The 17756-nt window shown below is 39.8% G+C and overlaps 1 pseudogene; it reads right to left on the reverse strand.

Annotated features, from left to right (window-relative positions):
- Positions 1-1688: 1688 nt before the first annotated feature.
- On the reverse strand, positions 1689-2446 carry LOC102502593 (ATP synthase F(0) complex subunit B1, mitochondrial pseudogene; annotated as a pseudogene).
- Between the last annotated feature and the right edge of the window lie 15310 nt (positions 2447-17756).

Genomic DNA, 17756 nt, shown 5'->3' on the forward strand with positions numbered 1-17756 from the left:
CACTGTTACAGGGGAGCTCTGTTAACGGGGTAAAATGTAGGGGAAGGAAAGCCTCATGTAGACTCATGATTTAAGTCTTTTTAATGGGCCTGAGACCTATCGGCATCTTTCTCCACTAAAGTGAGAAAGGAAGGCTGGAGGGGCTTGAGCCATTTGATCGGTCTTCCCAGGCAGAAGTCTCTGGTAATGTGATTGTTTCTGGGAGAAAGTTTTGTGGCTTTGTTGTTGTTGTTGTTATGAAGGAGGATACTGAGCATATTTTGAAATGTTTATCCTTCCCTCCCTTGCCTAGATTTTCTTTGTGTTCATGGAGAATCTGGTGATCCTAAAGATGAAATCCATGGAAGTCTGTAGTCCCCCTACTATAACGGCTTACTCAAGTTAATCTAGCAGCTTAACCTCCAGAAACCTGTCAAAATGACCATCTAAGTGTCCCCCCACCCCACCCCAACTACTAGCTCTAGTGGCATCTACAGGTAAACTGATATCAGCTGTGAGTTTGTATTTGCCTGTCTCAGTTCTACAGTGGTGGTTGCTCTATGACCTCACCTTTCTGATAGGCCTAAGTGTTCCTAGGAAGCAGTTAAAGGTGGAGACCAACATGCAGAAGGTTATTAGGGCATATTCTCCAGACTGATGTCTACATGGAAGAAGAAAGGCATATAAAGATGGGCAGAGAGAAGTTGAGCTGTGCTTCAGACTCAAGTGAACCCTCAGACACCATAGTGGGGTACTCTGAAACTAGACAGCTTTTCAAAGTCACTTCAATCTTGGACAAAAGAGTAGGAACTCATCCTTCCTATATAGATCAGTCTGGAAGAATTCATGATCATGTGTGAGGCAGTTCCTCAGGGGACTGATGTTATAGATCTGTTGCTGGTAGCTAGACAAGTCTCATTCCTGAGGAGGGATCTGGAAGCCTCCTGGTTCCCACCGTACCTCATGGTCTCAACCCTCCTATAGTAGTTAACACTTCAGAAGTAGATTGTCTGGAACACAGCAAATGCAACTTATCATATTACCCTGACATTTCTCAACACTTCCCATGTGGCTTGCTCCCTTGGGCTTTGTGTTTTGCTTTGTCTATCCTGGAGAGTAGCTTTTAGTGTGCTAATCTGGGTAAATGGCATTATATTCCTGTCTTTTGGCTAAGTACTTCTGAGACTTGGCCATATTGCCACACAAGTCTAGGTGAGACTTACCAATTGCATAGTATGTTGCTCATTGCAGATAATATGTTGTGCTATCTTGAGTCTTCCATTAGAAAAGAGATCATATGTACTTGTGAGCTCTGAGGTATCTACCCATAGAATTGCTGGGTAAGTGGCATATTCAACATCACTAAGGTTTTTTTTTTTTTCCCCCCCTTACCACTTTTTCATGATGGTAAAATTACAAATTTAAGTTATTACTTGGTAATCTTCAGTCAAGGAGCAAGCCTTATTAAAAGCAAACTGCTTATTTCAAAAATGATCATGAAACAACTCCGAATGCAGAGTAATAAGAATGAGAAACCTCTCGTTGGCCAGTAAGACTTAGTTCACTATATGGAAATCTAACTTCTCATTTTTAGGACAGGTAAACTGTAACTTCAGGAGACAGCAATATACAAAGATTTTGCCATATAGACTGATTCTAAACACGTAGCCAGTCAACTGTTTCAGGCTGTCTAACTGGGATAGACACATTCACAGAACTGGCTGTGCTCGGGCCTTCTTTGCCAGCAGCTTCAAATCTGCAGTGCCCTTGGCGATTGTCCCTTTTTCGTGCAGGGCAGAGATGCTTTGCACCACATGCTTCTCCACCCAGTTGATCATGTGCTCTTGTTCCTTTTGAACCATCATAATCTGCATGGAAATGTGATAGTCCAAGTGATTCTTTACCTCCTTATACACTCTATGCAGCTGTTCCCAATAAGGAACCTCCAAGGCCATAGCAATATTATTCCTCTAGACATCAAGAAGATAATGGCGCTTCTGAACCAGTGCCTGCTGTGACTTCTCCAGATCGGTTGCATCCTGGATTTGTTGGATAGTCTCCAGCTTTGCTGCTTCTAGTTGGGTAATATTTGCTTTTTGAGTTTATCATCAAATTCTCTAACAGCAGCACCATATTTCTTAACTGCATAGACAAGTAACCCTACTATTGATATTGTAGAGAAGGTCTCTGGGGTAATCACATATATTTCTTTGGATAGAAAATACAAGATTAGGCCCAGTTTCAAGCACATAAGGTCTTGCTACACCAGAGTTAGGATAAAGGAACTGGAAAAACTCCTCAGGGTCAATCCAAGACTAAATTTTCCTCCACGTTCAGGAAGAGGTGGTACAGGGGCAAGACATGGCTGTTCTGTGTGAAAGACCCTTGCTGCCTACAATACCCCTGGACCTAGGAGAGCAGTGTTCTTCAGAGAGGGAGCCACTGAGGCAGCAGAGAGTACCACCCATAGTCAGCGAAGGTCCAGGCTGTGGACTTAGCGTCCCTGTGACCCTGACCACCCAATGTCACTAAATGTGTTGTCCTGGTTTTTTATTTTTTTGCCTGCATTATTTTAGTTGAGAGGCCTGCCATTAGTCTAATGGAATAACCCTTATAAATAACCTGATATTTGTCATTTTAAAAATATTGTTTGTCTTTGGTTTTTGTCAGTGTGGTTGTGATAGGCTTTGGAGAGGATCTTATGTAAATCTATGTAGTTAGTCTTTCTTTTTTTTTCCTCCTCCCTGAATTCATATTTCTGTATGTCTCCAAGTTTGGAAAGTTTTCAACTAATACATCGTGAAAGAGGTTTTCTAAGAATACCCATAATACAAATATTCAGCCATTTAATGGCATCATATTTTGCTCAAATGACTGCTTTTTTGCAGTACTTTTCCCCATGGGGAAGATAGGAAAGTCTTTGACTCAAATTTGGATTGAAAGCACACCTAAAAGAAAACAAAAGTGAATGAGGAAAAGATTCTCATGGAAGTATGTTGTCTTTCATTGGATGCCTTTTCTGCATCATTGATGTAATCACATGGCTCTTGTATTTCCATCTTTTAATGTGATCTATTATACTTTGCATATGTTGAGCCATCCTTGCATCCCTGGGAGAAAACCTACCTTGTCATGGTGTATAAGCTCTTCAATGTGCTATTGAATGCGATTTGCTAGTATGGTAGGACTTTCATATCTCATCAGGGATATTGTTTTGAGGACTTTAAAAAAAATTCCTAGGTTGCTCTCATGCTATAAGCATTAATAACCCTCACCAGACAAAGGCCCAGAATTAGACCAGCAGCAGGACCCTATGGCTCCAGCTGGCTAGTAATAGACAGGGAGAGAAACTAATAAAGGCAAGTGAAGATATTTGGACTCTTGTCATTTTCAAAAGCCTATGGAGCTTCTATGGCTTGGACTGTGTCCTTAGGATCTGAGAACAAAGCAGAGTCCATAGTTACTAGCCTGTCTAGCATAGCATAATCTGGTTCAATTTCAATCCCTGACAATGCAGGTATTGGAGGAGGGCAGGTCCAAAAACCTTGTAAGAACAGGGCTGCTGGCAGAATACTACGATACTGCAGCTTGTTCCCTTTTGGCTGGGTGGACCTGGAATTGAAGACCTACCTCCTATGGTTCACTTTTTCTCTCAGGTGGTTCTTAAGCTCATTTGTACTACCATGAATTGTGAATGAAATTTTGATGCCAGCAACTCAAGGGTGACATAATCGGAAATGGAGTCAAACTAAATAGGGATTCCAGCTCTGCTCTTGAATAGCAAATAAGGTACTTTCAGCTTTGGTTTACCTGATAGTGGGGATGCCATTCCTGCTTGGCCTGTTGGGAGCTTCTGTTAGGCATGATGTTTGCCTCAAGGAGCTGATGGAATGGTTTCATCTTGGACTTCAAGAGGCTGGGAAATACTTTGAATGTGGTACTCCTATTCTGAAGTCTTCTAAGCAGCTGAAGCATAAGGGACCACATTGGGATCGAAAGGGACCACATTGGGGTCGAAAGGCCTGAGATAATTCTCTTATTCATCTTACATCTTGTATCTTCTTTCTGGGGTAACCCTTTTTATCTGGGTAAAGATTGCTGCTGCTGAGGATCTTATTGCTATAAATGTTCTTGATGTCATCTTTGAAGAGTGTTAAATAAACAGAATTGCCATTTTCAGGTTACATTCTTATAATACATTGAAACTATCCTATTACTATTCTGACTTCCATTGAGTCTACACTAACACTAATTATAGTATCTAGCTCTTAAAAAAACAAATTCTAATCTTGAATAATTGCTTCAGTCTTATAACTCCTATCTTTGGCCATTAACTTTACTACAGTCAAATACTAGGCTCACCATCTCTCCTCTCTTTGGAGATGGGTGGTATTCATCAATCTTGGATGTTTCTAGAGTTCTCTAATCTCAAACAGGTCATGGGATCATAGATTTGATATATTTGAAATGTTATCTTCAGGTTATATACCTGCTTGCTTCTCTTGAGAATTTACTGGGTTTCTTAGGGCTATGAGTTACTGACTTCTATAAGAAGTATTACTCAGTATGGTGAACAAAACTAGAGGTATATTCCATCTATATCAAGGAATACATAAATCTGACTCTTCAAAAACCTTACTGTTAGAGATCATACTTTACTGTGCTCAAAGACCTGAAAATGAGATCTCCTTTGTAGTCAAAAGAAAACAGTTTTATGTCCTATCTTTAATCAATTTTTATGAATGTGGTAGGCTATAAATATCTAATCTTCAAGATGATCTGAAGCGAAAGAGCTATTTCTTTTCTTTCTCCAAGCTAACAATGCCATAAGTATCAGACAAAGTTGTATGGAGAGTTCAAGTTGGTTTTGTCTAGACTGAAAGTGAGTATAAAGTTGTCTTATGCATCTCGTAATCCCTGCCACTTGACTAGCCAATTCTCAAGTGAGCTGATCTTGTAAGTAACCAACAGTAGCTAACTTGTGGAATTGGTGTCTAAATTTAAAACACAGTTCTAATGAATGAATAAGGCTGCAGAGATTGTGATATGGTAATACCTGCCCTGTCTGTTCATTAATTATCTATAATCTTACCACCTGATTAATGACTATCACTTCTTCACTTCAGAGATGCTCGAGTCTCCTAAAAAATCCATCAGACTATTTGACTAGCAACTGAAGGTTGCCAAATTAGAAGTTTGGGCATGCAACTCCTTGAAGCCAGAGTTAGCCTTTCAGCCTGAACTAAGTATTGTCCAACTTCTTTTCTGCAGACTATTTGGATTTGCATTTGTGAGTCAATACAAAGCACCCTGCCTACCTGAAGTTAGGTGAGATCCTGAACTATACTCCTATTTAGAGGTGAAAATTAGATCAACTTAATGAAATTCATTGCTAGCATAGAATAGGCTAGGAGTTTTATTTTGTTCCTTCCTGCCAAGAAAATGGAGATCAGCAAGTCCTTTCAGTAAAGGGCCAGAGAGTAAATATCTTAGGTTCTGTGGGCAAGAGACAAGAGTTGAGGCTATTTAGAGGTACTTGTAAGAATTTCTACAAGATTTTTACTGACCAAGTCAAAAACAAAACTGAGCATATTGTTAATAGATCTACTAAGAAGAGTCTTAAGAACAACCAGTGCTGGAAATTCAAGGTTAATGTTCCTGATAATAAAAATCAACTGCCAACATTTACCTGTCAATGCATCTCTTCTTGATACTTCATATCATTTACTTTTGAAGGTGTCTTTTTAGGCACCCCAGGGGGTGATTTCTCGCTTTCTGTCTCTCTGTCTCTCTCTTTCTGGCAAGCACACATGCCCTATAGCAAAAACGTCTCCCCCCAAAAATTCGTTTTCTTTTATACATTCAATCACATTATTTAGCTTACAAAGTGAATATTTCAATATGTGAACATTTCTCTCTAGTCTGGTTGATAAAACTATAAAATATCTTCAACAGATAATACCACATTTCTTTATCCTATTAATGCTTTGCCTCTCTATTTTTCTTCTAAATGTCCTTCCTCAGACCCTGCTCTTTCACACATACTATATCTTGTATTTATATCCATTTACTGTGTTTCTATATCCTTTAGTCAATCAGTTTCAGTCATAGTGTGGACACTTGGTATATATTAAGTGGGGACATATAATGTCTCTCTTTCATAGCCTGGCTTGCTTCACTCGGCAGTAAATCTTCCATATTCTTCATTTTCTGTCAAAAGCCAGGTTTTTTTATGGCTGAATAGTATTCCATAGAGTATATGTACCACAGTTTTTCAATCCATTCATCTGTTCATGGGCATTTGGGTTGGCTCCATGTCTTAACAATTGTGAATACTGCTGCAATAAACATTAGTGTGCAAGCACTTTTCTGACTAAGAGTTCTTCTGTCCTTTGGGTAGACACCAAGGAGTAGGATTGCTAGATCATATGGTAGTTCTCTTTGTAGACTTTTGAAGAATCTCCAAATTGTTCTCCACAGTGGTTGGACCAATTTACATTCCCAGTAGCAGTATAAGAGAGTTCCCCTTTCACCACACCCCCCCAGAACTTATTTTTTTTTTTTTAAGTCTTAGTCATTCTGACTGGGGTTAGCTAAGGGAGAGAGCTGGTTTTGATGCCACAATTCTCCAGCCTCCAGTAGTTCTTTCCAAGGGGTGGATGTTGCCGTGCCCAGCCTCTTCCTATGCTTTTCTTCCTATGTTTTTATAGCTAAGTTTCTATATGAGATCAGATTCTGCCAACTAGATGCACTCAAGGCTGTCATCTACAGGCAAGCCAGTATGTGGGGATAGTTTTGTTCACAGTAGTGTTCTAGCATCTGGTACTAGCTTTATTAGTTGAAGGAAGTTGTGCCTTCGTGATTCCCCATATTCTAGATCATGGTAAAGGTATAATCTCCCCTGGCAGGCAAGTTCCATGGTGCTATTCTGGCAAAGTCTAAAGTCTCTCTTTCAAGGATATTGTAAGCTCTTAATTCTATGTTCTATTTCTGCATCAGACACCTAGGATGGTTTGTTTCTTAACCCTGACTTCTACCAAGAATTTAAAGCCATGTTAAAAACAGAGTATTTGAAATATTGAGGTATTGTCAGACGTATCCCTTAAAATTTACTCTGATGGCAGAATAGATAAAGCATTGTGGTGGCATTGTGTGGGAGTAAGTAAAAGTTACCATTTCTGAGTAACTGGTTTTCTAACAATGGAGGTGGGGGAAAGTAGATGGGTGGAAGACTTGAGTAGAAGAAATGACAGGACTTGATGACCAGGTTAGGGAGAGAAGGGGGAACAAATGAGAAGCCCAAGAATTTGGTTGTCATAACTAAACAGTTTGAATGCTTTCAGTTATGAGTTAAGGAATAAGACACCAGTGGGGATTCGTGGGAGATCACTAACTCAGTCTTGGTGGGCTCATTTCCTGTCATGTATAGGACATCTCAGTATAAGCATTAAATAGATACATAGATTATTGAACTTGGAAGTCCCAAAGCAACATTAGTGCTGGGAAGATTGATTTGGAATTCACTTGTGCAGGATGGCATTGCTACGAAATAACTCCAAAAACTGCCCAGCTGTCAACATGGGTTACCGTGAGGAGCTCAAACATCTATTTAATGGATGGGCAGAAGTACAAGCAAAGGAGGGGAGCATTGAGGAGCAGGAGATGTGGTGATGAGGCAGTTAACATCAAGAAAAGTCAAGTGTTGAAGAGCTTAGTAGGGCGAATGAACTGGGAACACCTGTCTCACTTATCAAAACTGGGTTAACTTGGTATTAAGAGATGTTAGAATGTTGGAAACGACTGACTACATGAAAAAATGGGGGTGGAGTATAGACAACTTGTTTTAACACTTTGGCAATAGAGTAAAAGAAATCTGGGTGTTTCCTGGAGGATCCCTTATGGTGAGGGATCCCATTTTAAAAAGTCAGGAAGGTGATCCAGTAGAACTAGGCTTAAGACATGAGAATCTCTTGTCTTAAGCAGAACTAGGCTTAAGACATAGAATCTCATGTCTTAAGCAGAGTCTATGACAGATGCATGTTTTACATTTCTGAAAGGTAAACCTTGCTTAAGGTATAGATTACAGGTTGGCTTGTAGGGTAGGAGGCTTCTACTCTTCTGTTAATGACAGAATAAATGAGGTGCACAAAGATGACGGGAAGTAGGTGTATGATTTCTCCCCTCCCCCACTTCCCCCTTCCTTTCATGCCTGTCAGCCACAAATACTAGGTGGATGCTAAGAATGGGAGAAAATGATAAAAATACACTAGATTCTAATATTTGATCCAGGGGATTCCATACTTCCTGAAGTCTTGGGCATATGTGACTCCTTAGTGTTTTTAGGAGTAGTCCTGTTTTACCTGGCAGTAGAGGGTGGTGAGGAAGAGCAGGATCTTATTGTTGGAAGTGGGCAGAGCAATAAGGGTATTTAGTTAAGATAACCTAACTCGGATCCAGTCATCTCTTTTCATTTATTTAATTGTTTACTATACGTATTTCTGGGGTACAATGAATGTCTTTTGAAGCCTGTTTACAATATTATAATCAAGTGTCACCATATTCAAAGAGCGTAGAACTATATACTTTTGATTTTCCTTCTATTCCTTTTTTTGATTATACATATATATATATATATAAATTTTCTTTACTGTTGTATACTGTCCCATAAGTTATCCATCCTGTGTAAATGTAGTCTTGTGCCAGATGTTTTTCCTGAGTCCTTCCCCTCCACTCCTCATTCCCCATGCAGTCTCTGGTATCCACAGTTGCCCTCTCTGCTTCTGTATCAATAAAACTCAATCTGCCAGAGTGCAGACTTCTGGTACGTTAAACAGCAACATACCATGTTTCTTTCTTAAACTGGTTTATTTTCACATAACACTAAATCTTCTGTATTTGTCCACTTTGTATCAAATGATAGGGTCTAGCTGCTCTTCATGGCTGAGTGTCTATCATGTGTATGTACAAGATTTTCTTAATTTAAGCACCAGTTTTTGGGTACTTAGGTTTCTTCCACATCTTAGCTATTGTGAATAACAAAAATGAACATGTGTCTCTCTCACAGTGACTTCCTATGTTCTGGATAAATGCTTAGGAATGAGATTTTTCATCTCTGTGTCTTTGAAATGTTTTGCTCTTTTTTCCCCTTTGATTCACCTCTTCTCACCCTCCATTTCCCACTCTCTTCCCACACTGTCTCTTGTATCCAGTTGTTCTCTATGCTTTGTATCTTCCAATCTTTCAGTTTCTACCATACAATGTAGACATTTCTATGTAAAGTGGAGACATACAATGCCTTTCATAGTTTGGCTTGTTTTGCTTAGTAGTAAATCTTCTGTATTTATCCACTTTTTTATTTATTTCAATTTCTTTTTCTTTTTCTTTCTTTTTTTTTTTTTTTTTTTTTGGAGAGGTTTTCGCTATAGGGCGCATGCGCTCGCCAGAAAGACAGAGAGAGACAGAGAGACAGAAAGCGAGAAATCACCCCCCGGGGGGATGGCCACACCGCAATCCCTTCTCCTCCATTCTCCTGTCGGGATCTTGGGCATGCACGCACACGTGCCCGGTGTGAGTTTAAGCCGCCGGGTCTAGGACTTGAACCGTGGTTGACTACATGGGAGTCCAGTGACATAGCCATTACGCTAACTGCTGGTCCCTTTATTTCAATTTCTTTTATGCATTCAGTCACGTTACTTACAAAGTGAAAATTCCAACACATGTACATTTTGCACTGGTCCAGGTGATGATACTGTAAGGTTATCCCTCAATAGATAATAACACATTTCTTTGTCCCATAAATGCCTTGCCTCTCTATTTTTTTCTTTAATATCCTTCCTCAGACTCTACTGCTTCACCTTTCCTTTCCCCACACTGTATCTGGTATTCACAACCATTTATTATGTTTACTATGAATCCTTTAGTTATTCAGTTTGGGCCATAGAGTGTGAAAATCAGTATATAAAGTGGAGACATACAATGTCTCTTTCATAGCCTGGCTTGCTTCACTCAGCAGTAAACCTTCCATATTCATCTATTGTAAAGCCAGGATCTTGATTTTTTTTTTTAAATAGCTGAGTAGTAGTCCACAGAATATATGTGCCACATTTTTTCAGTCCATTCATCTGTTCATGGGCATTTGGGTTGGTTCCATGCATTAACAATTGTGAATACTGCTGCAATAAACATTAGTGTGCAAGCACTTTTCTGACTAAGGGTTCTTCTGTCCTTTAGGTAGATACCAAGGAGTAGAATTGCTAGATCATGTGGTAGTTCTATTTGTAGATCTTTGAGGAATCTCCAAATTGTTCTTCACAGCGGCTGGACCAATTTACATTCCCATCAGCAATGTAAGAGAGTTCCCCTTTCACCACACCCCCACCAGCACTTATTATTTTTTAATCTTAGTCATTCTGACTGGGATTAGGTTATCTCATTGTGGTTTTGATCTGCCTCTCCCTTACGATGAGGGACGTTGAGCATTTTTTCATATATCTTTTGGCTATTCATATGTCATCCTTAATATTTTCAACTCATTCTCTCATCTTTTATTAGGGTTGATCATCTTATTTTGGGATAGCTGCTTGAGTTCCTCGTGTATTCTGGTTATCAGTCCCTTGTCTGACGCATAGTTTACAAAAATCTTTCCCCATTCTGAGGACTGTTGATTCACACTAATTACTGTCTTTTGCCATGCAAAAGTTTCTTAATCTGATGTAATCCCATTTGTATATTTTTGGGACTGACTGTGCCCTGGGGATCTTACTTAAGAAGTCTTTGCCTACCTCAATGTCTCCCAGAGTTTCCCTAGTGTTTTCCAGGAACAGTTTTATAGTTTGAGGTCTTAGGTTTAGATCTTTGACCCACTTTGAGTGGATTTTTGTCAATAGTGAGAGGTAGGGGCTCAGATTTATCTTTCTGAGGTGGATATCTAGATTTCCCAGCATCATTTGCTAAAGAGGTTTTCCTTTTCCCAGTGGAGTGACTGGTACCCTTTGCCAAAAACCAGTTGGCTGTATGTTTGGGAGTTTATTTCTGGGGACTCTATTCTGTTCCATTGGTCCACCTGTCTGTTTCTGTGCCAATACCATGCTGTTTTGATTACCACAGCTTTATAGCATAATTTTGGGTTAGGGCTGCCCACTCCACTCTTCTTGTGCAGGATTGCTTTGGCAATGCAAGGTCTTTTATGATTCCAGACAAATTGTATGACTATTTTTTCTAGATCCATGAAGAATGTCTCTGGTACTCTTATTGTCACTGCATTAAATATATAAATAAATTTGGGTAGGATTGCCATTTTGATTATATTAATTCTTCTAATCCAGGAACATGGGTTGTCTTTCCACTTTTTCATGTCATTTTCAATTTCGTTTTTTAGCTTTTCATAGTTTTACTTGTGGAGGTCTTTAACTTCTTTGGTTAGATTTATTCCTAGGTATCTTTATACTTTTTGTAGCTGTGGTAAATGGAATTATTTTTTTCAGTTCTAACTTGGTCTGCCTGCTGTTTGTATATAGAAATGCTATAGATTTCTGTATGTTGATTTTTGTATCTTGCAACTTCACTGTATTCATACATTACTTCAGGAATTTTTTTCATAAATACCATTGGGTCTTCTATGTATGCAATCATGTCATCTGCAAATAGTTTCACCTCTTTTCCTATCTGAATGCCTTTTATTTTCTCTTTTCTGATTGCATTGGTGAGGACTTCAGTACTATATTGAAAAGGAGTGGAGAAAGTGAACATCCTTGTCTTGTACCAATGTTTAATGGAAAATCTTTCAGCTTTTCTCCATTCAGGATGATGTTAGCTATGGGTTTTTCATAGATAGCTTTTATTGTGTTGAGAAATGACCCTTCTATGTTGATTTTGCTGCGAGTCTTAATCATGAAGGTATGTTGTATCTTATCAGATGCTTTTTCTGCATCAATTGATATGATCATATGTTTTTTATCTTTCTTTTTCTTAATATGGTGTATTATATTTATGGTTTTGTGTATGTTGAACCAATCTTAACACCCCTGGAATAAAGCCTACCTGGTCTTTTCTATATGTTGTTGGGTACGATTTGCTAGTATCTTGTTGAAAATCTTTGCATCTGTATTCATTGGAGATAATTGGTAGTTTTCCTCCCTGGTCCTGTCCTTATCCATTCTAAGGATAAGGGTGATGGAGGCTTCATAGAATGTATTAGGGAGAAATTCACCTTTTTGGATCTTTAGAAATAATTTGAGCAGAATGGGGTTAACTGTTCTTGAAAAGTTTTATAGAATTTAGAGGTGAAGCCATCAGGATCAGGGCTTTTCTTCACTGGAGGTTATTTATTACTGATGAGATCTCCTGTCTTCTTATGAGTCTATTTAGATTTTTTATATCCTCCTGGATCAATATTGGTAGATCGTGTCCAGGAATTTGTCCATCTCATCCATATTTTGTTTGTTGGCATTTAGTTGTTCATAGTACCCTCTAATGATGTTTTGTATTTCTTTTGTGTCTGTTGTTATATTGCCAGCTTCATGGCAGACTTTATTTACCTGGTTCCTTTCTTCTTCTTAATAAGTCTCACTAGTGGTGTATCAATTTTGTTTATCTTTGTAAAGAACCAGCTTTTACTTTCATTTATTTTTTGTATAGTTCATTAATTTTCTATTTTATTTATTTCTGCTCGGATCTTTATTATTTCCTTTGTCCTAAAGTTTTTTGGATTTTTTTGCTGTTGCTTTTCCAATTCTGAGGCACAATGTCAAGTGATCAATTTGCCTTCTTTCCATCCTCTTCTTATGTACACCAATTGCTATGAACTTCCTTCTTTATTTTTATTTTTTTTTTTGAGAGGTTTTCGCTATAGGGCACGTGCATTCGCCAGACAGACAGAGAGAGACATAGAGACAGAAAGCGAGAAATCATCCCCCAGGGGGGATGGTCATGCCGCAATCCCTTCTCCTCCATTCTCCTCTCGGGATCTTGGGCATGCACGCACATGTGCCCGTCGTGAGTTTTAAGCCACCACATCCGGGACTCGAACCGCGGTCGACTATGTGCGAATCCAGCAACATAGCCATTACTCTAACTGCTGGTCCCCCATGGAGAGGATCTTATGTTTATTGTATTTGGGGTCCTTTGTATTTCTTGGGTCTGGATGTCTAATTATCTAGCTTTGGGAAGCTTTCTGCAAGTATTTTATAGATCTTCTATAACCTTGTCTGATTCTTCACCTTCTGGAATACATATTCTGATATTCGGGCACTTAATAGTGTCTAGCATTTCACATGTTGTCCTCATTTTTTTTACCATCTAAGTCAAAGATTTGTATTCCAGCTCAGATTGTCTTCTGCATGGTCCAATATGCTATTAATACTTTTGAGGAGGTCTTGATTTCCTATATTATTGTCTTCATCTCTAGATGGTTCTTTTTTATGGTGTCTATCTCCTCCTTCAAATCCTGGAAAGACTTCCTCATCTGTCACATTAATATTCTGAATTCCTCTTCTGACATTCCTATGAATTACTTTGTGCTTGTTATGGTTGAAGAGTTGCTCTGTTCTATGGAGAGACAGGTGTTTCCTTGTTTTCCCATGTTTCTTGTGCTTTACTTGTTTCTAGTCATCTGATGAATTATATGCTTCTTCCTGCTTTTCTGTTGTTGATTCTGTCGTGCCAGAGGGAAGGAAGAGCTCTACTTCTCAGGCCTGTTCTTGGTAGAGGGCCTTGTCTTCCAAGCAAGCTTTAGGTGTTAGTACCTTTCCCAGTCTCTTAGGACCAGGTTCACCAGGGGCTGAACTGGAGAGTTTCAGTTGGGGGAGGTAGGTTCAGTAAACTATAAAAACCTCAAAATATTTCTGGGCGGGCAGAAGGCAGCGAGGGACCTGAGGTGGTCTTCTGCCTGTTTATCTCACTGCTGCTGCTCTCTGTTCTATGTCTCGAGCTTAGGGATTAATGGTGGCAAAGAGATGTGAGAGGGGCCAGCCAAGGATATACTGGGGGCAGTTAGAAGGCAGCTAGAGATCTGAGGCAGTCTTCTGGACTTAGTTTGTCTCACTTACTGCTGCTGTTCCTGCTCTGTTGCACATGCTTGGGGTACTCAAGCCAGTCTTTTGATTTTCTTTTAACCTTACCTTGCTTGACTTAGGGTAGTATGAGTCTTCCACTGAATATTGATGGTGCTGGTCTGAGAAGCCTCCCCCCAACTCCCACAAAGAGTCTTTAGAAAATAATTCAGAAGGGGGTTGGCCCCATAGCTCAGTGTTTAAAGGAATGGGATTCCACATGAATGACTACCATTCAAATCCCAGCCTCAGTGGCTTAAACACACCAGAAATGTGTGTATTTCTGAGAGGATGGAAAATGGAGAATAAAGGATTATGGTTTGACCACACCTCATGAAAGAGGGAGATAGTTTCTGGCAAATGCATGTACCCTCTGTCAAATGTAAAATGTGTTTAGGAGGATGTCTGATTGGCTGACATGTCTTAAGTCCTACGGAAAGACTAAATACAGAGCCAGATCCCACATGGCTGACCGTGCAGTTCAAATCCTGGCCCTGGCAACTTGAAAATCATGCCTACTATGTGTGCATGGATGCTCAACATGCCCAAAGGAGAAATGGACAAGTGATTATAGCATGACCACAACCCATTTGGGGGTACTTTCTCCCTTTCCTTCTGTTTTTCTCTGGTGAGTATATACACCCTCTGGCAATTAGGGAAGAAAAGACCTAATAGTCCTAATTTTAGAAATAGAATAATCTGTCCTTCAGATTTCTATAAAAGCTTAAGTACTAAAGACAGAAATTACACTATCCATATATAAACTAAAAGGAACCATGAACTGGTCAAACAAACTCTGGGACCAGCAGTTGTCATAATGGCTACGTCGCTGGACTCCCATGTAGTTGACCATGGTTTGAGTCCTGGACCTGATGGCTTAAACTCATGCTGGGCGTGTGTGCTTGAGTGCCCAGGATCCCAAGAGGAGAATGGAGAAGAAGGCATTGCGGTGTGGCCATCCCCCCAGGGGGTGATTTCTCACTTTCTGTCTCTCTGTCTCTTTCAGGAGAGCACATGTGCCCTATAGCAAAACAAAAACAAAAACAAAAACAAAAAAACTTAAACAAAAAACAAAACAAAACAAAAAACATGAACTCTGATAACAATGAAATATCCATTGTGAACCTTAGATTTCTTAGTGCCCAACCTTACGTGTGAATCTAGGTTTTTCCATCCTTTTCTTGAGATTCTTTGAAGCAGGGCTGTTTGTCCCATCCAACTGCATCTCTATGGCGTAGCTTAATTTGTTCTTCTCTTGTTTTAAAGCTTATTAGTGAGACTATCTTGTAGATGACTATAGATCTCCCAGAAGTGTATACCATCTTGCTGTTGGCTATTGAGATTAGCCACTGTTACCTAGTTCTATAACTTATTGAATATGACTGCAATGTAGTACCTAGCAATTCTTCTAATAGCACTTATCCCCTTCAAAATTTTTGAAAGTTAGAATAAATGATTCTTCCCTCTTAGTTATCATATCCTAACATGACTCTCTTTCTCAAAAGGTTATGATTTCTACCTAATAGAAAAAAGTTGAAACATTATCTTCAGTGGTCAGAGAAGCAAGGACTCCTAGAGACAACTGTTTTGCAACAGCATGGGATTGCAGGTGCTCAAAAGAGAATTTGAAGAACACTGGGGGTTTATACAGAAGTGTACAAAGCAGGTAAAACAACAGTAATTTATATAGGTCAATGTTGCCTACAAGAATAATTGAGGCAGATTTAAATTTCCTGCCTAAAAGCATGCTGTCAGGTGTAGCTTTTAAAAAGTAACTTCTAATACTAACTTTCGAAATACCAGTATTAAGATAATATTTTAAAGAATGATTGGGATCAGCAGTTGGCGTAATGGCTGTCACTGGACTCCCACCTAGCCAACTGTGGTTTGAGTTCAGGACCCAGTGGCTTAAACTCACGCGAGGCACGTGTGTGTGCGCATGCCCAAGATCCCGAGAGAAGGGATTGCAGCGTGGCCATCCCCCCCTGGGGGGGTGATTTCTCACTTTCTGTCTCTCTGTCTCTGTCTTTCTGGTGAGCACACGCTCCCTATAGCAAAAACCTCTCCAAAACAAATTATTTTTTATTTTAATTTGATCAGAGAGAGAAAAAGTGAGAGAGAAAGAGGAGAGACAGATAGTGAGGGAAAACAAGAAAGCAAGCTGCCAGGTCCAGGACTCGAACCATGGCTGACCATGTGGAAGTCCAGTGCCCTTAACCACCATGCTACCTGCGAGGCCCCAAAGATGATTCTAAGGAAGAAAAGGGAATTGCCCTCTGAAACACCAGGGGCATGTTGGTCCATTCTTTTGGAGTCACTTCAGGCAAAAAGCTTGACTAGTTTCTAGCTCATATCTTATTAAGATGTGCTGAGATCTAGCCAGTAGGGTATGACATGAAATACATGCCACAGGTAAGCATGGTTCACAGTTCTTCCACAATCTTGTGCTCACTATGGTTGAAGAGTTGCTCTGTTCCATGGAGGGAGAAATGTTTCCTTGTTTCACATGTTTCTTGTGCTGCACTGGTTTCTAGTCATATGATGAATTATATGCTTCTTCCTGCCTTTATTGGATGAGAATCTTGGACCTAAAGGTGGGGTGGGGACACAGCCACAACTTGGAAGGAACCTGGGTCTCTGAGGAGGTATGAGGGAGGTCCATCCAGGAGTACCTGCATTAAACAGTAATGCAAATGAAAAACTTCTTAGCCACTGACACTGGGATTTAATTTCAGTTAGTGTTGGGGTGGCTCCTTGGCCTGACAAGGCAGCAGGATCCCTCATGACTAAGTGGTTTGAGGCCGAGTGCATATGGATTCATGCCCAACATCCCAAAAGGAGATAAAAATGGAGGGAAAAGTAGTATGGCATGACAGTGTCCCATATGAGGAGTGTTTTCTTACTCTGGTGAGCTCATGTGCCCTCTAGCACAAAAGGCAGCTAGTGTTAAATGCTCTTAGCATGTAATGCTGCTTTTACTTTAACAGTATGTTAAGAGCCAGTTCATCAGCTTTGAAGAAATCTTAAACTCCATGCCAACTGAGGAGCACCTCCTGAAGTAAAATCCTTCATGAAAAGGAAACTAAAAGGAAGCTTCCATCCTTTATCAGCTCCTTGATCAGCTGGAGACTCTCACATTGAAGAACTACTTCAGAGAAGCAGTTAAGATGTAGGCTCCTACCATCTTGAATGAATGGCTAAGTACAGTTTGAGACCTATTTCTACTTAGTGTCTCATGTATTTCTGCTCACAAAATAGTGGTCACTGCTGGTCACCCAAGATCTAGAGCTCAAGGAGGCGCCATCTGCTTCCTACCTATCTGCTCGTGAATAGGGAAGGAAACAGTAGTGAGGGGAGCTCATAGGCCCCTGGGCCCTGGAGTCTTTAGGATTGGCTCCTCACTTTCAGACTGAGCCAAGAGAATGCCTTGAGCTTATCTCATACTGTCTTGTCACCTTGGGGAAAATTCTCATTTGAGTTCTTGTATTCCAAATGTGTTTAAAGAACATCTAATCCCTCGTATATATTGGTGTGGTAAATTATAGGCAGATAATGAGTGTTTATTTTCTCATGATTTAAGGTTCATCCAACAAACCACAGGTGAACACTAACATTGTAGGGTACTGGGCTGCTGGGTAAACGTGGGATCTCTGTATAGCATGTGCTTATACTAAAACATTATTCATTGTTTATCTAAAGCTTGGATTTAACTACATAGCCTTTCTCTTT

This window comes from Tupaia chinensis, unplaced genomic scaffold, assembly GCF_000334495.1.
Source record: "Tupaia chinensis unplaced genomic scaffold, TupChi_1.0 Scaffold000072_1, whole genome shotgun sequence".
NCBI lineage: Eukaryota > Metazoa > Chordata > Mammalia > Scandentia > Tupaiidae > Tupaia > Tupaia belangeri.